Raw genomic sequence first — 24,118 nt, 5'->3', positions numbered from 1 at the left:
TTGTAAATTGGTAATTACACAAATTCTGGTAATGCTATTTTACTTAAGTTTAGACGAAAGTTTCCTCCTATTTTCTTTTCCTGTTCATAAATAATACCAATATATAGGGATGATGCCTTTACAATAATACAAGGGTTTAAAATTTCATTGATATGGCTACTTCCTTATTTAATATAAATGAAGAACCAATATGACTTGCAAACTGGTCTTTGGGAAATTTGTGGCCAAAAATTCATTGCTACCAGTCATGCCCATAGTGAATTTACTGAAACTTACATTGATATTCAGATAACACAATTATTAGATTATAAGACTTTCCAGCTTATTCTCAGACCTGCCTAAGTTTGCTTTCCACTGAACCTTCAGGAATCCATAGTCAGTCACCACCGTGCCATGATAAGAAATCAAGGGAAGGAATTCAGAATAGGATGAAGAGTATTCTTATGGCCAGATTTCCCATCATAAAAAAAGGGAAACCCTAATAACTATTTTAAATGGTTAAATAAATAATCATTTATTAGTTTCAAGATAAATGAGTTGTAGAATTTGATCAGTGCTGAGGTGGTTGTTCCTTCCAATCCTGCTAAGAATGATGAGGTGATTGTGAAAATAGCTGACCATTTCTACACAGGCCAAGTAAGTGGTAGATAAACACTTACACAAGCAAACATTTTTTCTTTCTAAAGTCTTAACGTTGTTTTCTTCATTCCTTCCTTCTTCTGCATGTGTCAGTAAAGTTGGTGGTTATTTAAAGCTGATTTAATCTCTTTTGAACTTTAATGAAACAAATATTGAAAACTCCATGTACATTTAATGTGTAAATCTAACATAATGTATCACCTTTCCTAGGCTCACCTCCTTAATATATACTGGTACAAACAAGTTTGGTCCCAACAGGGACACATTCTAAGGCTAATGCTATGAATGACTATCTTTTTGATGCTGTCACAGTGAGCCCCAACAAAGTACATCCCTTTAACAATCAATTAGTAAATTCAATTAGTTTTTCAGAAAAGACGTTTATTCATATGACATGACAATATCAATAATTTAAAAGAATTTTTTCTTAAAACTGTGGCACTCATTCATGAGTACAGAGTCTTTGGTGAAAACTGGGAGCACACACTTGAAGTATAAAAGTAGTAGGGTATATATATGTACACAACATATGTGGCCAAGTCAAATGAAAACTTTTGAACTGTAGCACTGTGATGCTTTTTTTTCTGCTGTTTTGTTCTCATGAAGTTCCTTGTAGAATGAAGCATCAGTTGGTCCGCGTCTGTTATGAATGATTCATTCTGGTGTTGACTTGAGCTGGCATCTCATAAGGCAATGTCTCAACCAAACTGGTGGTTCATCTTAGAATGCATTTCACAGGAAATGGTCTCTGTTGGAGAAATGGATATGCTTTTAAGGAGAAAAATGTTTCCTTTCCATCTGAAAGTTCTTAGCTTTACATTTCAATATCTCTGCTCCTTATCAGCTTCAACTTTGTTGAAGTTTAAATTGGGCAAAATCTACAGATAGATATAAGGGAATTTGAGGAGGTATACCAGAAGCTGTAGGGATCAGAAAAGATCTTTTGACAAAGGTAATTCTTGAGCTTGATTTAAAGAATACTAGAAATTCTAAGAGACAGAGGATTTGAGATATCATGGATAACTTATTCAAAGACACGAAAATGGGACATGGTATTTGAAAATCAACAAAAAGGTAGACAAGACTGCAACATAGAGTATAGGTAGTAATATACTATGTAAAAAATCTGGAAAGTTTGTTGGAGTCAGATTGTTAAGGACTTCAAATGGCAAAGAGAGGAATGTATACTGGACAGCCAACAGAGTTTACTAAGTGGAATAATATCATAGTCAAATCTATGCTTTTGGTTAATAGATTTGTCAACTATGACGAGAATGCATTAGAGAGAGGACAGACAAAAAGAAAACAGATGAATTAGTAACTTACTGTTTTAGTCCAAGTGAGAGGGGCCAAGGGCCTGAGCAAGGGCAATGAGCATATAAGTAATGAGATGAGGTTATATATAATAGATGTGGCTGAGATATAATCAGTAAGAGTTACCACTACCACATCTATTACCTAGAACCCTACCTCATTTTATATATCTGTACATAGTTATCTGCATAATACCTTTCCCCATTAATAGACTGCTAGTTCTTTGAGAGCAAGAATGGTTTAACTTCCTTTATGTGCATAATACTTAGCATTGTGCCTGATCCATAAGTGCTTGATACATGCCTGTTGATTTGACTTGATTGGATTTGGGAAGTGACAAGAGTATGAGAAATAGAAGAAGACTGAGATTGCAAATCTGGACAACTGAAAGATGACACATTAGATTATCCATTAAATATGGAAGAATGGAATAGTAGTAGTTTTGGAGGAAAGAAGTTCTCTTTGGGATATGTTGAAAATGAAATGACAAGTGGGACATCCAGTTTAAAGTATTTAATAGATAGTGAGTGATACAATAAGAAGGATTGTATAATGAAAGAATGCATTCAATTTGGAATCAGAAGAACCTGTGTGACATTAGGCAAGCCTCTTTGTCTCTCTGAGCCTAAGTTTCCTTATTTATAAAATCAAAATTACAATAAAATCTTATATTTCCATAGTGCCTTAGAATTTACAAAGCACTTTTCTTATAACATTCTCTGAGAGTTCTAGTGAAAGTAATAATAGAAGTGGGAACAAAATGATGGAGGGATAGGAAGCAATATAACAGGCTTTCTTCCACAAAACTCTCTAACTTGATTTCGAAAATCCACCTGATATAATCCTGAGAGGTCAATCCAGAAAAAAAAATTGGCACAAAGTCCTTTATCCAGCCTAGGTCATCATGAAGACATGGAGGACTATGAACACCAGGATAAAGAAAGGCTAGGAACATAGTGTGGGTGGAACATTCCAATTCCTAGGGATACTGGTACCAGGGCAAAGAAGAGGTTCCAAATTGAGATCAAAGCATTATCAGACCCATATTAGGATATAAGGACAAAAGTAGGTACAAATTGATAACTATGTCATTCCCCTCCTTACCCAGTTCCAGGAAATCTGAGGAAGATATCTATGTGGGAAGTATTCCACAGTATGAAGATTCTGGAGAGTGTACAAAAAAGGAAGTCCAGAAGCCAGTAAGAGCATCATAATGTGACTCAGATCTCATGTGCAGAGTAGGGTCTCCATTTCAGCATCTAGCCCAGCCTGTATCAGAATTACCAGGGCAGATATCTTTGAGCAAAGAAGAGCTTACAATTTTATCTCTCTGAGCCAACAAAGTTTACTAACTAGCAAAGTCCAGAAGCATTCTATTCTTGCATATACCCAGACCCAGGTCAGGAACTTGCAGAGTTCAGATAGGGGTACAGAAATCATATTTTGTCTTGAACCAAAACACTTTCAGAGCATTGAAAGTTTGATAATTCCCAATCTGTCCCTGAGAATTTAGGATAGCAATACTCAATACACTAAGAAAGCAGTATTGAGACCAAGCCAGACTTTACCTCCAGTAGTTACTATAGAACCCAGTACTAACTGGGTCCTGAAATTTGAAGTCAAGAAACAGGGGAGGAGAAGAAGAAAGAAAAAAAAGAAAGAAGAAAGAAGGAAGAAGAAAGAACAAGAAAAAGAAGGAGAAGAAAGCCCACAAATGCAAATGAGCTATTATGGTGTCAGGGGCACTCATGACACAAATGCAAAATAAGAGAATGACTTTAAAACATTTATGAGCAATGCTTGAAAGAAAAACATAGCTTGGGCACAAACTCAACTAAAATTCCTGAAAGATATGAAATAAGAGTTTGGTTTTGTTTGTTTTGGGATTGGGGTTTTTTTTTGTATTTTTTTAGTTTAAAATGTTAGGGTTTTTATAAATGGAATGAGAACATGAGAAAAAAATTGAGGGGAAAAAGAGTTATGGAATAAAGAATTGTAAAGGGTATCAGTGACAAATCATAACAAGTTCAAAGCCCACACAGGCAACAATGCCCTTGAAAATAATAATGAACCAAATAGAAACCAATGATCTCAGGAGGAAATAAGAAATAGTTTTAAAAAATAGTATAAATAAATAAATAAATAAAAAGACTGAAGAAATAATAGAAGAAAATATAACATATCTCATAGCAAAAACAACTGAAACTGAAAAACTGAAAAAAAAAGATCTAAGGGAGAAAAGAAAATGGGAACCCTATTTCAAATAATCTTAACTGCTCCAAATCTCTTAGAACCAGAAGGCTACCAGAGTAGCAAGAAAAAGAATTCGCCAGTCACCTAGAATAAAATGCCTAAATGAAAACTCCCAGGAATATTATAGCCAAAATCCAGAACTTCTATGTCAAAGAAAAAAAAAAAAAATATATATATATATATATATATATATATATATATATATATATATATATATATATAATTCAAGTACTGAAAAGTCAGAGTCAGGATCACACATAATTTAACAGTCCCTACTCTAAAGGAACAGAAAACTTGGAATATGATATTCCAGATCTGGTATGGAATCCAGATGTAAGCTTACAAATCAAGAATAACTTACTCAACAAAAATGAGTATAATACTACAGGGGAAAATGGATCTTTGAAGAAAAAGCAACCTTATAAAAAGACTAGGGCCACAAAGAAACTTTACAATTCAAATTTAGGGTTGAAGAGAAATATAAATAGGAAAACATGGATGAACACTATTAAAGAACTAAACAGGGATAAACTGCTTGCATTAAAATATGAAGAGATAATAAACGTATTCCCTCTGTTCATTGTCATCTGGGAGTGGTTGTTATGTTTTGATGATCTTAAGAAAAGAATAGAAAGAAGAAAATTATAGGTAAATTAGGTTAGGGGAAATTATCTCATATAATCAAGGAATAAAGAATTGCACACATCTATACAAAAAAAAGAAGGTGGGAGTAGCAAATGATACTTGAATTTCACTTCTAACTAAATTGGTCAGAAAAAAGAAAGAATGCACACATACAGTTGAGTACAGAAATATACTTCACTCGATAGGATAATGGGGAAAGGGGAAAAGTAGGAAGGAAGAATTTGAGAGAATAGATTAAGGTATGGAATAGACTTAAGCAAAACAAGTTTTAAGGATTTACCAAAAAATATCTAATTACTGTTTTTAAGGCAATAAAGTGGGAATCTGAGGGAGTACCTATAAATTGGGGAATGGATGAACAAAATATGGTATATAAATGTGATGAAATAATGTTTCACTGAACTCATCAATGTAATAATCAACTAGTATTCCAGAAGACTAATGATAAAACATGCTACCCGCTTCCTGATAAAGAAGCAAAAGACAATGAATACAGAATGAGAAAAATGTGTTTTAAGGACAAGGAAAATTGTTTTAAATGATTATAATGCTTAAAGTGGTTTTGTTGTTTTTATATTCTCAGTTGAAGAGGTAGATTGGGGTGAGAACAAAAAAAAGCTGCTATTGGCTGAACAAAACAAAACATATTAACAACAACAACAATAACAACAACAACTTGGGAACTCTGATCAACACAATGACCAACCACAAGTTTTGTGGATTAATGATGAAACATGCTGCATGCCTTCAGGCAGAGAAGTGATAGACTCTGATTAAAGACTGAGACTTGTTTTTGTTTTTTTTTAAAATATGGTCAGTTAAGAAATTTTGCTTTGACAACATATATTTATAATAAATGTTTTTTTTTCTTGCTTTCTCAGTGGATGTGGAAGAAAGAAAGTGGTAGGAAAAGAAGGCTGATCTTTGAAAACAAAATAAATTTTAAAAAGAAAGTAATCATTTTAAAAGTAGTATAAAGGACATCATTAAGTATATTTATGATTGTAAAAGTGAATGAAGTCATGTAGCAAGAATAAGGCACATAAAATTTGGACCAGTCAAATGCTGCACTAGGACACAAAAAATATTGAAAAGAACCAGAGAAGGCTTCCCAATGACTTGGGTGACCCTCTGTGGAAAATTTATAGAAAGACATGAATTTGAATCTCACAGAGAAGCCATTGATGAATAGAATATACACGCTGATGAGTTCACATGGTTATTTCAATGCAATACATTCTATTTTTCAGATTCATGGTAAAGAAACTGCTTTATAGGCTCACATGGCTTAAGCCTACTTTTCTTTGTAGTGTGTGTGTGTGTGTGTGTGTGTGTGTGTGTGTGTGTGTGTCTCAGGCTAGTACCTAGATCCTCCAGAGAGCTAGTCCACATGGTATATTTTGGTACCCCAGCGTGGGGGCTCTAGAAGGCACACTACAAATTTCTTGTGGGGAAACTCTTCACCACTGTATATCAGTAACAATTCTTTTTGTTTGTTTTTTGTATTTTTGAAAGGAAATTGGGGTTAAGGGTCACACAGCTAGGAAGTATTAAGTGACTGGGGCTGAGATTTGAACTCAGGTTCTCCTGACTCCAGCTCAGGTTCTCTATCCACTGTGCCATCTTAAACTTCTGGTAAGGAAGGTTCTCTGAAGCAAATATTTCAAACCCATTGACCAAGGGCAATCTCCAAATTGCAAAATTCTCTAGTGCTCCTGAACCAAATTAAAGTGTAATGGGAAAATATTTAACAAAATAAATACAAATATAATAAAACATAGAAAATACTAATATGTGGTTTTCTAAGTCAATAAGTAGCCTTCAGGGATCTTTGTGTAGGGTTTACTTCCCTACTTTCTTGTTATTGTTCTCCTTTGTTTTCAAAGAGGACCATGACATCAGGGAAGTGATCCCATGACATGCGGGTGAATTGGATTTAAGAGAGGGAGGACTGTGCAAGGTCCTCTCCCTCACGTTCTTCTCCAGAGCCAACTAGGTCCAGTGGCAAGATATAGATCAGGACGACAGGAGATGGCCCTGAATGAAATGGGAAACCTTGGCCTTTTTAAGCTAAGGTCTTCAATAAGTCTCAGTTTGACTGAGGATGCACTTATTCTATGATTAAGGCTAGGTAGCAATTGAAGGAAAAGGTCTCTTTCACCTAGTCCAAAAAATATATATAAACAAATAAATAAATCTGATAGGGGAAGACCCTCAGGGTTTCTGGCCAAAGCAGAAATGATTGCTATTTACATTCAATCTGAGTCAATCAGGACTCAATGACTAAATAGAGCTTGGCCTAGAACCTATTGGTGGCCAATGAGAATCAGAGCAATTTTGGTTTAAGGCCCGGTCCTTAAGAAATCTAGCCAATATACCCCAAGATATCTTGGGAGATTCAGAGGTGCAAAAGAATGGGGAAAAAAATTATTTTAAGAGCTTCTGTAGGGAAGAATATGATACCCTATGTGGAACAGAGGGAGGAAAGGGAAGAAAGGAAGGAGGGAAGGAGGAATAGAATAGAGGGAAGAAGGTGAGGAGGAGAGGGAAAAAGGAAGGAAAGGAAGAATTTTCCAGTCCTACTGATAATTCCAGTTTGTGGGCTAGCTTTGCTCACAGAGGTTGTTGTTTGTTCTTCATTCTTGAAATGTAACATTGCTGTCAGAGGCAGAGAAGTTAAGGGACATGTTAAGGGTCATCAGGACAAACAGAAGTGGGGATAAAACCAGTCTTCCAAACAAAGTCTGGATCTCTATCTCAAAGCACTATATATATGAGTAATTATTATTAATTTGTAACATATGAAGTCAAATGAGGTATTTTGAGCATTGTCTCTCAACTCAGAACTATAAAAGGGGTCTTGATGGCTCAACAAAGTGAAAATTCAGTGTACCTCAAATAGCTTATCATCTAGCTGGTGAGAAATAATTGAAGAACAAATCAAGGTAGTTATTAAGTCAAAAAACTATAAACTCCAAATTTGAGGACTAAGGGGATCCTTGAACACTTTTGTGTAGATGAGTAGCTATTTATTTTCTGAAGCCTAGAAATTGCTAGTATTTATGCATATAGGAGTGGGTGTGGAAATAGGCAATTATGATAGCCAGCGAACTTTCTGAGTACAGATTATGAGGAATGCAGACCTTAAAATCTCTGTATAGTATGGAACCAGCATTGGCTTCATTTTCCCACCTCTGGTAACCCTAGAAAATCATGGGAAAGGACTATGCCAACCAGTTTGCATATGTAACTATTGGCAGCTGCCAACCTATCAACTGAAGATCATTGGTACAAGAATTCGGGATTGGAAGAGGAAATAATACAGACCAGAGCTGTCAAGGAATGTGAAAAATATGACTTAACTTTAGTGGATCTTTTTTTTAATAAAATGAAACAAAAGGAGGAAACAAAAGATGAAAAAAAAAACAAATCCATATATCCATAAACAGGCACACAAGTGTAACTTCTTGGATTTCTCTCAGCCCCTCCCTTGGGGACCCACCAGGCTTAACTACCACCCTTTAGGTCACATCATCCCTCTCCTCCCTCACAAAGATAAATTTCATATCAACCTTGCAGTAAGCCATCATCTATTCTCAGGAGAGAGAATATAGCATGACCTCTCTTGAAATATTGGATCTATTTACACAGGTTTGCGTGGGCCACATTACTTATGAGTCGCCAAGGGGAAACAGAGCCTCCAGTAGATAAAGCGATCAGCACAAACCACTGTAAATAAATCTGAAATTTCAATGAAGGTCATGCCAAGCCTGATTTATTCCTTAGCACCCTATGAAATAATGTTGACCAGGTAAGTATTTTTTTTTCTCAAGCCACAAGAGAGAGAACCATTTAGCTCCTAAGGCATTCACCTTTCATGTTACAAGACATATCTGGTTAGAGATTTCTTCAGGAAAGAAATGACCTCTTAATATTATTATTATTATAGGTAACTAATACCAAGAGACCAAATTATGTAACAATTCTGTTTTGCACTCACCTGTGCAAGACAAAATGCTACATAAATCCTATGAAAACTGTTGACAACTGTCCTATTGTTCCACAATAAAAATTATTATTCATACCACAAACCTTTGCATATTCTTGTATAAGTAACTATACAAGAAGATATGGGGGACTCACAGATGAATGAGATTGAAAAGCTATCTATATTTACTTTGGAAATACAAAGTTGATCAGATATTTGAAAATAAATGTGATTGTATCTAACTTGTGACAAACCAGTCATTTTCAGCTTTTAAATGTGGTATCTGTTATCAATCTAAATTCAGTAAAACAATTGGTAGGTTGTAAGGAAGAGAAGAGAATCCAATTATTGTTCTGTATGCTTTAAAGAAAAAAAATTTTTTTAAACATAATACAGATGTTTTGCCTGATTTTTCCACTTTCTAATCAATCCTGCTGGCATAACATAAAACTGGATTATATGTAAAGAGAGGACTTTGGGACCAAATGAAATATTCTCCAATCAGGAGAAAGTATCACAGTGCAGCAGCTTGAGAAATAGATTGGAGGGAAAATGCCAGAGAAACGGCTTAGGGAGGCAAAGTAACAATTAGATAGATAAGAATTGGTCATTAATTCGTTTTTAAGTGGAGATAAAATGCCAATAAGGGAAACACCAAAAGTCAAAGTCAAGAGTTCATATTTGCAAAGTTTGTCCTTGTTTCTGACATTCTTGGCTCTCCACTTTTGATTCAGATTAGTACTTTGACACAAGTGAGTTTCCAGGCTATCCTTTTAACACTTCAAAGACCCCATTAAAAAATAAGATTATTTAGATTTTATGATATAAGAAACTTTTCCTCATTTCAGTGTTAAACTGAACTCTATTTTGGCTCATTGTATTTCAATTCAACATTCACTGAGCAACAAACATGGTCAAAGCACCATCTTAGATCTTAGATCTTCTGTGATCAAAAGCAAAAATGAAATGGTTCTTTCATTTTAAGATTTTACATTCTGCTACAAGATACAAGTTTTAAGGATGGATATTCTATGATTAAAGCTTGTTCTTTGGTAATTTGTTTGATATTAGAACAAAATAGGACATTTGGAAATTATTCAACAGTCAATAAAACAGTTTAACTTAGCCAGAAAAGGAAAGGTTACTCAATAAATATATGTCTGGAGGACACCCTGACTTGATGGAGTTGAGCAAAGCAACTCTGCAAGAATTACCCATCATGATCCAGAAACCCAGAAGTGACATCAACAGTCTGAGTTTTCAGTCTCCTGAGACAATCAAGTCTCAAAAATGGTTTCAATATTTTTTAAGGAAAAACCAGTCAATATAAGAAATGAGGAAGGGGGTGATTTCAGAGAAACAAGAAGAAAACTTACATAATTGATGCATTCAGTAACAACACTGTAAAGGTGAACAGAATGCTGATCAATAAACAATCACCATTCCAGAGGACTTGTGTTGAAACATGTTACCCTATCCATCTCCTAAGAGAAAGATGATGAACTCAAGGAGAAAACTACTATTTTTCAGATATAGACAATGCATAAGTGTTATGAGAGATTTACAATACCTTTTTTTTTTTTTTAGTGGAGGGGGTTGAGGATTGGGAAAGGAAGGTAGAAAGAAGAAAGGGTAGATTATTATTTATTGAAAATAAGAAAACAGGGGCACTTAGTTGGTATAGTGGATAGAGTACCAGCCCTGAAGTCAGGAGGACCTGAGTTCAAATATGACCTCAGACACTTAACACTTTCTGGCCATTGTGACCATGGGCAAGTCACTTAACCCCAATTGCCAGAAGAAAGAAAAACTAAGCTTATTTGTAGGAGAGAGGGATTAGACTATTTCTCCTAGGGAAATGCTTCTTTTTCGCTCTCTCTTCTCCAGTCCCCACCTCCTTTACCTCTAATGGTCTCTTTAAGCTTTAAATCTATGATCCTATTATTCTACAGACAAAAATCTACATTTATCACCTAACTCCCTAGAAATGTAGTTGGTGTCTATTTAAATGTTTTGGGGAGAAATGAGGGTAATAATCTCAGAAATATATCAGTTGGTACTAGAGTTCCATCCCATTCATTGCTCCAGCTGGTTTTGTTTTAAGAAGTAATTGCTAATAATGATAATTTTAAGAAAACAGAAACTATGATTAAATAGTTAAATTCATTAAATTCAAGAGGGAACGTAATAAAGGGAAATTAAAGCAGAAAACTTGTGTTCTGTTGGACTAATCTTGTTTGCATTTATATACAGATAATCTATCACCTGTAAGTATATTTAATTTGGGATATTTGTCACTTTGACTTTGTCTTGTCATTGGACATCAATGACTCAAGAAGAGAGAGAGAAGCTGACAATTTTGTGCAATTCTGCCTCACTTAAATCAAAAGTAAACAAGCCATCACCCATGATGTCATTGGTCCTAGCTTTAAAATGGGATTAGTACATTTAAAAAAAAAATCTATATTTATAGAAAAAGTCAAAACATTGACAAAATTAGGAACTGATAATGTATAGTAAGAGTATTGAATCAAATCTTTTTGTTGTTCAGTTATTTCAGTCATGTCCAACTCTTTTTGATTCCATCTGAAATTTTCTTGGCAAAGATACTAGAACAGTTTGTCATTTCTTTCTCCAGTACATTTTACAGATGAGAAAACTGAGGCAAACAAATCAATTTATTTGTCCAGGGTCACAAAGCTAGAAAATATCTGAGGCCAGATTTGAACTCAATTCTTCTTGATTCCTGAGTCAAAGAGGATGTTGGAAATAAAAAATTAAGGTGACAATATACAAGCCTTGTCATACTTCTTTTCTGATCTTAAACCAATAATTTTTCCATGTTCAGTTCTAAATGGTTATTTCTTGGTCCACATACATATACGTTCCTCAGGAGAGAATTAAGATAAACTGTAATCCCATATTTTGAGGACTTGTATTCAGAGTATATCATATGAAATGCTAGACTGCATGAATCAAGAACTGGAATTAAGGTCGGGAAAAATATCAACAATATCATATCTACTGATGATAGCACTCTGATGACAGGAAAAGAAGAATTAAGAAGCCTCTTCATAAGGGTAAAAGAGGAGAGTGTAAAAGCTGGCTTGAAGTTTAATATCAATAAATAAATAAATGAATAAGATCTTGGTAAATGGTCTCATTACTTTCTGTGAAATAGAGAAAGAAAAAATGGAAGCAGTGTCAGATTTTATATTCTTGTGTTCAAAGACTACTGAAGACAATGAAATAGTCAAGGAAAAGTATAATGGACTGTTTCGATGTTTTTTTGTGTTTTTGTATCTGTTCTTGGGCTCCAGCACCCTTTCCATCTACACATTTTCATTAAAAATGAAATGAAGTCTGTCCCATACTCAATACCCAATTAATTGAATGCTAATACAGGAGTTGAGGGACCCTGTTAAACACATCAGCAAATGATATCTGAGATTTATTTAAAGATTATTCTTGGGACAGCAAGATAAAAAGAAAATTGACTACCTTGAGGTCAAAGGCCATTAGGATCAGATCCAGTTGGTATGTTCGTATAGCTGTTAGGAGGCTCTGAGTCACAGATTTTACAATCTTTATAATACATTATTTCAGACCCATGATTCAGAACTTCGGATCTCTTAGAAAAGGATTGGAATGTTATGCTTTTATCAGGTAAACAGAGATGAATATGCAAAATCTGATGGGGGCAGATCAGAAAGACAAATGTTTAAAGAATTCAAGGAAACAAGGCATTTCAGAAGATCCTTTCACACAAAACAAAAATGTTCAAATTATGAATTATTTCTGTCTAAAACCAGTCCCTCACAGTCCCAACTTAGAAACAGTTTGAAAGTCTCCTAAATCCTCAAAAGTAACAAAGCTTCATTGTGTGATTCAGATGGATAACTAATTCATAGAGGCTTTATGAATAATCACAGGAATTAGTGCAGTTTAACTAGAGGGTGGTTGGATTTTTCTCCTTCTGAAAGCAAGCATCCTCTGTCAGTGGGATGGCTATTTCATCGGTGAAAAGGATTCAAAAGTGTTCATTTTTCCCATATCTTGTAACTTTGATCTCTAGTAAATCCCCAGGTATCATTTCCTATTCTAGGTGTGATGGATATGGTAATTTACTTAGGTGTCAGTCCCTGCTTACATGGTTCTGGGATATTTCAGTGAACCAAGGCAACAGACCTGAGAGCAGCTTTTTGTCATGCTGAGGCATTTGCCTGCGTCCTTTTCCTTTTCTCCATTCGATTGGATTTTATGTATACTTTGATCCAGGCAAAGCATAACAAGGATATTTTTCAGCTTCAGAATTCAAACTATACATTCACTGAGGGTAAATCTGAAGCCTTCATTAGGCAGCAGTGATGTTTTGAAACTCCAGTTCTACGATTTTTTGAAGCATTTTCTTTCTCCCCTTTGTATGAATAAAACCTTTTAGAATCTATCACATTCATGATGCCTCCCAGTCTCCCCATAATGCAAGCTTACTTTGTTATCCCTATCTTACTGCTAAGGAGCCAGAGGACAAGAGTGGCTAAGTTGATTGCCAAAAGTTACTTGCATGGATTAAAAGACAAATACCCAAAGTGCCTAAAAGAATGAAACGACTGCTCTTTGATCACAGTTTCTTCCTTGTGCACTCCTACCATTTATTATCTGCAGTACCCTTCCTCCCTCCTCTCTGCCAAAACAATTCCCTTCCATCCTTCAGTGCCCCACATCCTGCATGGAAATTTCTGTGACTAGTTCAGCTTTCTCTAAATTCCTGTGGCACATACATATTGTCTGAATCACAAAATAGCACCCAATATCAATGATCACAGGAACATGAATTTAGAGCTGGAAGAACAATGATGATTCAATCCCTTTGTTTTATTGATAAGAAAACTGAGATCAGGAGAGAGGAAGTGGATCTGCCCAGATCATCTGAAAACTCTGCTTTTTTCATTTCACCATATTAAAATGCAAGTTACAAGCATTTCTTAAATGCCTACTATGTGCCACATACTATGCTAAGGCTCAGCATACAAAGAAAGGCAAAAATAATCTCTTGTTCCCAAAAGGCTCACAGACTAATGGGAGAGAAATATGGGAACTAGTTACGAACAGGTTATATACAGGATAAATCAGAAATAATCTCAGAGAGAAGGCACAATGACAGGACAGAAAGAGGAGGAGGACAGGAAATATTCCCTGCAAAAGGTAAAATTTTAGAATTGATGAAAACCAAGAGATAGGGATGAAATGAGAGAATTATAGACATAGGAGACATGCAGGAAAAAAAAAATCACAGAATCAGGATATGGAATGTCTTATATGGAAAATAGCAAGGAGCCTGTTACCACTGGATTACAGAGTACATAGGGGAATAAGGCTGAAAGATGCTTTTAAGGTTAAAAAAAATAACTACAGGACAAAGGCAATAGATTGGTTAAGAATGGGGAATGAGAGTGAGGAGTTGAGGATGACACCTAGGTTGGGAACTTAAGTGAATGAGAGGATTGCAGTACCCTCAAAAGTAATAGAGAATTTCAGAAAAAGGGAAAATTCTGGAGAAAAGATGAGTTCAGTTTCAGAGATGCTGAGTTTAAGATATCTATAGAACATATAGTTCAAGACGACCAGTAGTCACTAGGATATGTAAGACTAGAGGTGTTCAGAGAATTTAAAGGTAGATAAATAGATTTGAGAATGATCACAGAGATGATAATTGAATTCATGAGATCTGCTGAGTTTACCAAGTGAAAGAGAATAGAAGAGAATCTAGGACAGAGACTCATGGAATACCCATGCTTAACAAGCATGATTTGTATGAAGATCCAGCAAAGGAAAAAGAAAAAGAACAATCATAAAAGTATAAAGAGAATTAGGAGAGAATAGTGTCATAAAAATCCAGAGAGAACAGAATAACAAGATGATAATAATCAATACCAAAGGCTACAGAGAGGTAAAGAATGATGATGCCTGAGAAAAGGCCATTAGATTTAGGAAATAAAGAAATCATTGATAACTTTGAGGAGAGCAGATTTGATGGAAAGATGAGGCTGGAAACCTGACTATAGAGTTAAGAAAAAAAATAAGAAGAAAGAAGGTAGAGACATTGATTATAAATGATCTTCTCAAGAGCATAGCCACAAAAGGGACAAAAGATATGGAATAATAACTAACAGGATGGATGAATCAAATGAGGATTTTTTTTTTTTAGAATAAGGGAGATAGAAGTATGTTTTTAGACCATAGAGAATCAGTCAATATATGGGGAAAGACAAGATAAATAAGAGAGTGGTAATGAAAGAAAGGACAATCTTCTGGAGAAAATGGGAAGGGATGGGCTGGGCTGGAATGGGATCACTTTGTGCATGTAGAAGGATCAGTCTTGGCAAAGAGAAGTGGCACTTCATATAAAATAAGAGAAAAGGCAGAGATAGTGCCAAAAGGCATCTAGTTGATGTGAGATGAGGAAGGAAGGAGATGTGGGAGCCAATGGGAATGACCTCAGTTTTTTGAGTGAACTATTTAGTATGTTATTAGCTGAAGGAAAGGGGTAGCATGTGCTATGAGAAGCTTAAGAAAGAATAAAAAGTCACTGAAATGAGTAAAATTATAGCATATAAGAAAGATATGAAAAGATTTCCTTGCTTCAGTGAGGGTCCAAATGAAATTATTAACACAAATGATAGTGAATGCAGTCAGCAGAGTTTCATGATTTTCTTCAGCTTTAATCAATAAACAGCACATGAAGGTAAAGACAACATATGGTAGAAGTAATCCAGGTCAGAGGCTTGACAGGGCAAGATCATTGATATAATAAGAGGACAAGGAACTAAAAAGAGGACAGTGTGGAATTAAATATGTTCACCAAGGGAACAAGTTAGAGAAAGGATGAGATTAGCCAGTGCAATTATGATGTTCTGAGAACTAAAGACTTGAACGATTAGAGATGGTAAAGATAACGAATAGGATGTGAGCTTGCAAAGGAGAGGAAGAGTGTTCAAATAAGGAATGTCAGAATTCATGAATAGAGAAGTGGGTTGATTTGTAAGTGATGAAAAGATCAAGGGTATGACTATCTCTATGTGTAGTTAACATAGAGTGAAGCAAGTTAAAGAACTGAAAGTGATAATAAACTGAGATCTTGGGGTGGGGGGGGGGGGGAAAGGTGATCCTGGATTAGAAATCTCAAACCCCTCTGAAGGGACCCCACCCTCCTGTTCATTGGGGAAACTCCCAGATAAAGTAATCTCCTTCAATTGGAAATCTTGGCCTGAGGCATAGTCATCATCCTCTATTGGAAGGCTCTCAGTTTCAGGCCAAGAAGACCCAAATTTAATCTAGCTATGTACCGGCTCTGTTCATTGGAGTTTGCAAATTCTTTCTCAAAGCCTACAGACCAACCAGGGGATCCCTGTGCCATCAGTGGATCTCTCAATCCTCATTTCTCACACCTCAACAAAAGGATAGAGTATTTGAAGTCATATCAACACATTTGTTAAATCCCTTGTATGAGAGCAAAAAGGAAGGGTAATATCTTAAAGATGCATAGAAAATAGCTACTAGGATCTTTATTAGATAGTAGATATGGGTTGAGTGAACCTCCAAAGAGGAAAGTTTCCTGGAACAAAAATACCATTTCAACTAGCATATGTGGTAGGGGAGGAGTTTGGGGAGGGGGCTAAATCCATGAAAATATAACCCAGTGGTTCTCAAAGTATGATCTAGAAAATCCTGGGGATCTCAAACCCTTTTAGAGGGTCTACAAATTCAAAAATACTTTTTATTTCCAATATGGTAATTTCTATAAATATAACCCAGATAAACAAAAATGTTTTGGAGAGATCCTCAATATTTTTAATAAGATAAAGATACTGAAAATTAACATTTGAGAACCACTGAAAGCAGTGCTGGAAAGAGTGGCAAGAGAGTCAATGCTATCAGGTGAGAGCTAGATCTCATTGAGAGGCAGCCAATCAATAAACATTTATAAAATGCCTAGTATATACCAGACACTGATTAAGCATTGGGGATACAAAGAAAGGTAAAAATTAATGGAAGTTTTCAAGGAGCTTACAATCATGGGGGAGACAATGTACAAATAACTATTTTAAAAGAAGATATATAGATATAGATAAAGATATCTATATATGTGATAAATTGAAAATAGTCAACAAAGGGAGGGTACAAGATTTAAGAGGAAATGGGAAAGGCTTCCAGCATTAGGTGGAATTTCAGTTGGAACTTGGAAGCCAGGAAAACCTGATGGCAAAAATAAGGATGGAAAGCATTCCAGGCATTGAAGACAGACTGTAAATATACTATATGTAGAATTAGAGGAAGTGTTTTCTGAAAGCAAGCCTTGCTCCCCACAAAAAGTAGACTACTTTACTGAAAGTAGGCCAAAAATATAGCAGAATGCATGAAAGTTGGGGGAGGGGGGGCTGGGTGTAAGTTGTAAGTAGACAAAGTTAGAATATGAAAGGAGTGGAAATGAATAAGCTTAAAATGAAACCAAACTACTAATGGGCCAGCATTCCAGAGAGCATTTTGGAAAAGGTGAGTAATTTTACAATGGGACAGTGGATTAAAGGATGACTAATGTTTGAGTAGAATGGGAATATAATGAAAAGCGGTGAGCAGTGAGAGACAGAAACTAAATTTAGATAGATTCAGATAAGATTTAGATTTAGTGATAAATGACAGCCTAGGGTCTGGAATCTCTGCAATGGGGAAGGTATACAGGAGCGGAAGTTTGTTAATCATTGACTAATGAAGGAAGAAGATTAACACCTTCAGTTTTCATAACTATTCTTCAATTGCAGAGGCTTTTTCCAAAACAGCACTCCTCCCAGATTCATAGTACAAATCATTTCTGCACCTCCCTCCCTCTGACCTACTCCAGCTTTGTCTTGGGATCCAATTCGCTGACTGAATGACAATTTTGCTTATCTGATAAACTAATCTGTGCTAATGGGTTCTGAGAGTGTTAATGGGTTAATATGTACACATATTTGCATCTTAAAAGAAACCTCTTGGGAGAAATTGGCTTAATTATAAGGTGTGGTTGTAATAGTGAATATTCCTGGAGGAGTAGATAAGCATTACCTTACCTGCTGCCCTACAGATTCAAGCATTCATCATTCAATCAAATAAATCAAAGAGAAATTTTAGAGTGACTTCCGTGTATAGGGTATAATATTATGCACTCTAGTAATTACATAAACCTCTAAGACAGTTTCTGACATCTATGAACTAGTAACATTTCTAGAGAGATAACTGCACATAAAAATAGCTATTAATACAAGTCTGTCACTTATAAGAGTTATGTAAGTGGTATACATAATAAATACTAGGCAGGTCCAGACACAATAAATTAAATCAGACAAACATTTTAAATAACTATTGTATGTAAACACTGTAATGTATGCTGAAAATGACATGTAAAAAAAGAGAGAGAGAGAGAGAGATTGATTTCTATCTTTGAAGAGTTTGATGTAAATTGTGTCCCCTTTAACTTTTGGGGCCCTGATGTACTTCTTGGGGGTGGGGGAAGATGGGGGGAAGAAGGGAGGAAAGGAAGTTTCTGAGTCTCAAACACCTTTCCTAGACAACACAAGTTAAGTAATCTCATTCAGTTGGAGATCTTGGCCTTGGGCATAGACAATGTCCTCTACTGAGTGGCTCAAACTCCCAGTTAAGGAATCTCATTCAATCTTGAATTGAATTGAATTGAAAATCAGTCTCTCAGATTCATACAAAGATCAAAAAAGTCTCAAACCTCAGAAAGCTAATAAAAGGGGACTCTGAATCCCAATCTTTGCCAAATTCCTAATCAGGAGCTATTTGCCTTTCTGGACTTGGCCCACTGATGAAAATATTTTCTTCTCAGTGTAAACACACCTTTGCTAATTCCCAAACAGGACCCTGCCCACTAAGAAAACTGTCTTCTTAGCAAGCTGTCTTCTCAGTGTAAATAAATCCCCTTTTGACACACAAACTTCAGATTCTGGAATTCTTTCTCAAGGGATCTGGGACATCAACCAGAGGGGATCTCTTACTCTCAATTCTCACACCTCATAAGTTCACAATCTAATAAGGGAGATCATATACACACAGATAGCAACTGAATGATTTACAATATAAATAAGGAAGTAATACAAAATGTTATGCCAGGAGTCAGTGGAGTTTAGTAGAAAGTGTGTTGGATTTAGATTCAAAGTTCCTAGATTTAAATCATGTTCTCAAATGATTTGGGGCAAGTTACTTAAACCTTTCATGGTTTGGGATTTTTCTTCTGTAAAATGAGGGTTTTGGACTACTGATGCCTAAAGTCTACAATTCAATGACATGTATAGAGGCATGAGAGATTTTGAGAGTTAGAAGGATGTTCAATGGATGGCTAACCCAAACATGAATGGAATCACCACTAAAATATACCCAAGTGATTGCCTAACCGCTTGACAATCTCCATTGGGAGAGCCCACCACAGTCCATTTCACTGTGATACAGTTCTAATTGTTAGATAATTATTCTTTTTTTTTTTAATAGTTTTTTTATTTACAAGATATATCCATGGGTAATTTTTCAGCATTGACAATTGCCAAACCTTTTGTTCCAACTTTTCCCCTCCTTCCTCCCACCCCTTCCCCAAATGGCAGGTTGACCAAAACATGTTAAATATGTTAAAGTATAAGTTAAATACAATATATTATATATGCCCAAACCATTATTTTGCTGTACAAAAAGAATCGGACTTTGAAATAGTGTACAATTAGCCTGTGAAGGAAATCAAAAATGCAGGCGGACAAAAATAGAGGGATGGGAATTCTATGTAGAGGTTCATAGTCATCTCCCAGAGTTCTTTCGCTGTGTAGCTGGTTCTATTCATTACTGCTCTATTGGAACTGATTTGGTTCATCTCCTTGTTGAAGAGGGCCACATCCATCAGAATTGATCTTCATATAGTATTGTTGTTGAAGTAAATAATGATTTTCTGGTCCTGCTTATTTCACTCAGCATCAGTTCGTGTAAGTCTCTCCAGGCCTTTCCGAAATCATCCTGCTGGTCATTTCTAACAGAACAATAATATTCCATAATATTCATATACCACAATTTACCCAGCCATTCTCCAATTGATGGGCATCCATTCAATTTCCAGTTTCTGGCCACTACAAAGAGGACTGCCACAAACATTCTTGCACATACAGGTCCCTTTCCCTTCTTTAGTATCTCTTTGGGGTATAAGCCCAGTAGAAACACTGCTGGATCAAAGGGTATGCAGTTTGATAACTTTTTGAGCATAGTTCCAAATTACTCTCCAGAATGGCTGGATGTGTTCACAATTCCACCAACAATGTATCAGTGTCCCTGTTTTCCCACATCCCCTCCAACATTCTGCATTATCTTTCCCTGTCATTCTAGCCAATCTGACAGGTGTATAGTGGTGTTAGATAATTATTCTTTACAGGAAATCTAAATTGGCTTCTTTGGACTTTGACCCATTGCTCCTTGGCTTTAGCATTAGAAGGCAAACAAAACAAAATCTAATCTTTCTTTCTAACATAGCCCTTCAAGTCTTTAAGCAAATCAAACCCTTCAGATAATATGATCAAAGATCATAATTATATGATCAAAACTAGGAAGTGACATGAATAAGAGTGATGTCATCAAAATTATAATTTAAGAAGATTAATATGGAAGAGAGGTAATAGGAGAAAGTGGACAGAAAACTTCTCTTGAAGTTAACAAGACCTGGATTAAAGTTCTGCCTTTGATGCCTAAACCTATATGATCCTGTGCAAACAATTTGTCCATAGCCCAGACAACTTTGTAAGACTATAAATTATAGAACAATCATTGATCTGCATTGGTAGGGGAAGTTTCCTTACTAGGAGTTCCTTGCATTAATGAAATCACAGGTGCAAAACAAACAAACAAACAAAAAAAAAAAACAGAATGATAACTTTTAGTGAGAAATGATTAAAGAAGAGAAGGGGAGAGATTCAAATTAAGCTTCATGAAAATAGGGATTGTTTCATTTTTTTAAATTAATTTTTATCCCAGAGCTTGGCATATGGAAAACATTTAATAAATGCTTGTCAATGGAATGAAATCATGGATTTAGACCTAGAAGAGACTTCAGGGTACAAACCCTTCATTTTACAAGTAAAGAAACTGAGACCCAGAAAGAAAAAGTGACTTATACCATGAAATGAGATTAAGCTGAGTCTTAAAAAGAGATTGAATTTCTCTAAATTGGCATGGTTGGGTTTCCTTGTTCATAGAAGTAAAAAAATGACATGACAATGGTCTTTTTAGGCTATCACCCCTGTAAAATATGTAGTGAACTAGCAAGTTTCTAAAATCTCTTTCACTTTAAAATCCTGTGGTCCTATGATCTTTAAGTTCCTTCCTAATAAAAAAGTACTCATGTATCTAAAGTACAGAAATGGTACATGACAATATAAAATTATTTGATAGAAGGAAGGGAGAAGTAGAATAGGCTGTTTATACATGTGTGTATTCACACACATATGAAAGTGAATATATATATATATATCACTTATATTTTACCTTATTAATGCAAAAGACCTATGTATTAGTCCCAATGCTGGTTGATGAAACAAAGCCAAATCCTCATCCAGTCTAAGTATTTTTCCTCTAGGAAAAGATTTGTCTACTAAATAAGTTTGTGGGTTGTTTTTTGGATATTGGGCACTGGGTAAATACATATATATCATATATACACATATACATATTAAGACTTTTGGGACATCCTATGTATGTATGTATATATACATATGCAGAATGTATTGTGTACATCTACATACATATGTGCATGCATTTATCTGTAAATGTATATGTGAATGTGCATGTATCTGGAGTTTAGAATTCATTCATAGGTGTTCATTTACTATTTACATGTAAAGATGATGTTGGACATAATAAATAACTCCATTATCTACCTTCATGTGGATCCTAAATAAGTATTTACTTTACCTAGTGACCAATATCCAAAAAAAAACAACCCACAAACTTATTTAGTGAATAAATCTTATTCCAGAGGAAAAATACTTTTATTGTCCAGGAGAAGATTGGCTTTATTCTATCACCCAGCACTAAATCTGAGCTCAAGGCTTTTGCTATCTTAAGCAAAATACAAACAAAAAGAAAGATAATTCCTTCCCTTAAGGAGTTTACAATCTAATGGAGAAACACAATACATAAAAAGAAGAAAGCAGGGGAATATAAATTCCTGATATATAGTTGTTGTGTTGAAATCCCACTGTCAGAAGCACAACTGAGAGGGGAGTGATTAAAGTATTTATTAATAAATTCTCCATTGACTCATAATCCATAACTCCTCCTTGATGGTCAAGTCCTATTTCTAAATCAGTTCATATTAACATCTCTTCTCACACATACATATTTCTAGATAACCTTTTGACTTTTACCAAAGAAATCTAATCTGTACTCCATTTCAGGGACTCAACATTCACTAGAACATTAATTTTCCTCAATGATTTCACATGTCGTTTTTCTACTGATTGTTGCAGTCAAGCACCTCTAATTATATTGATTTATATCTTATCTGGGCTTCCAAAATAGATCTAATTTACTAATTCATCTTTATTAGGGGTGAATTCCCTGCCCCACCCTATCCCCAATTATATGTTACATTTCAAGTTATAGTGTTCCCCATAATACCAATCTATTCCAGCTTCTTGTGATTGTTCAGGAGGATTTAAGAGTCACATGTATTTCCCCAGAGCATTTTGGGGGAGATGAAGAACAATACCTGAATCACTGTACCTTTTAGAGATGCTCAATAAAGTGATCTAGGCAACAATATTCATGGACTGATGACTCCAGAGAAGAAAGAAGGAGAGAAAGTGGTAATAGAGAAGCAAAAGGAGGAGAAGCGAGAGAAAGAAAGGTAGAGGAAGAGGAGAATGAAAAGGAAAAGAAGGAGAATTTAAAAAAAAAAAACTTTTTAGAATAAGAAATCTAGTCTGTCTAGTTCAACTCATACCTGAAAAAGATTCTTCTATACAACATACCAAATAAAATCAGTATCTGGACTCTACTTAAAGACCTCCAGGAAGAGGGGAATATCAGTATTTACAGAGGTAATCCATTCCATGTAAAAATTATTCTAATTATTAGGGTGTTTCTTTCTGTCTTTCTCTGTCTCTGTCTTTGTCTCTCTCTACTTCTTTCTTTTTCCTTTCTTTCTTTTTTCTTTTTTTCCTTTTCTTCCTTCTCTCTCTGTCTCTCTGTCTCTCTCTCTTTTTCTCCCCCACCTTCCTTCTTTTCATTCAAGATAGGGTTCCTCAGTTCTTATTTAATTCCCTACTTCTTTCTTCCCAAAAAGCAACACCATCCTCCTAGTCAGTCCCTCAGGGGACTGATCTATACTTTACTGACTTAGCTTTTTTCCCTTGTTTGAAAATCTGGACAGCACTTATACTTCTCAAATTCTTCAATGTCTCTCATTTTTCATGATCTTTCAAATATCATTGACAGGAGCTTAGCAATCACACTCCTTTTAAAATTGGGACATGCTAGTTCATCTAGGGTAGGTGACTAGAATCCTTAAGACAGCTAAATGTTCTCTTATAATTATTTTATTTATATTTATTGCTAATTCTCTGTTGGCTACTTTTGTTCTATCATTTCCTGTTTAAAAGTCTTTGTCTTGGCAAAAAAAAAAAAAAAAGCAGAAGCTAAATAAAAATTTAGCTTGAACAGAAGAAAGGAAAGAAGAGAGGGAGGAAGAGAGGGAAGGAAGGAAGGAGAGAGGGAGGGAAGGATGGAGGAAGAAAGGAAGGAGGGAGGGAGAGGAGAAGGAAGTGAAGGAGAAAGGTAAAAAGGAAGGAAGGAAGGTAAAAAAAGGAAAGAAGGAAGGAAGGAAGGAAGGAAGGAAGGAAGGAAGGAAGGAAGGAAGGAAGGAAGGAAGGAAGGAAGAAGGAAAGAAGGAAGGAAGGAAAGAAGGCGAAAAGGTAGGAAGGAAGGTAAAAAGGAAAGAAGGAAGGAAGGAAGGAAGGAAGGAAGAGAGGAAAGGAGAGAGGGAGGAAGGAAGAAAGGAAGGGAGAAATCCAAGAACTGAAAGGCCTTTTGATTCCATGTGTGAGTTGCAATGTTCTTTCTACCATGTAACACTGCTTTCCACACATATGAAGTAATAGAGGAAACTTTCTCCCTTTCTTCTGAAGGGAATATTGATTCTTTCTTCATTTCCTATGTGCAGAATTAACCCTTCAAAATATTAATATTTTCTAA

Source organism: Antechinus flavipes, chromosome 1 (assembly GCF_016432865.1).
Source record: "Antechinus flavipes isolate AdamAnt ecotype Samford, QLD, Australia chromosome 1, AdamAnt_v2, whole genome shotgun sequence".
NCBI classification, from domain to species: domain Eukaryota; kingdom Metazoa; phylum Chordata; class Mammalia; order Dasyuromorphia; family Dasyuridae; genus Antechinus; species Antechinus flavipes.
Note: the sequence above shows the minus strand (reverse complement) of the source record.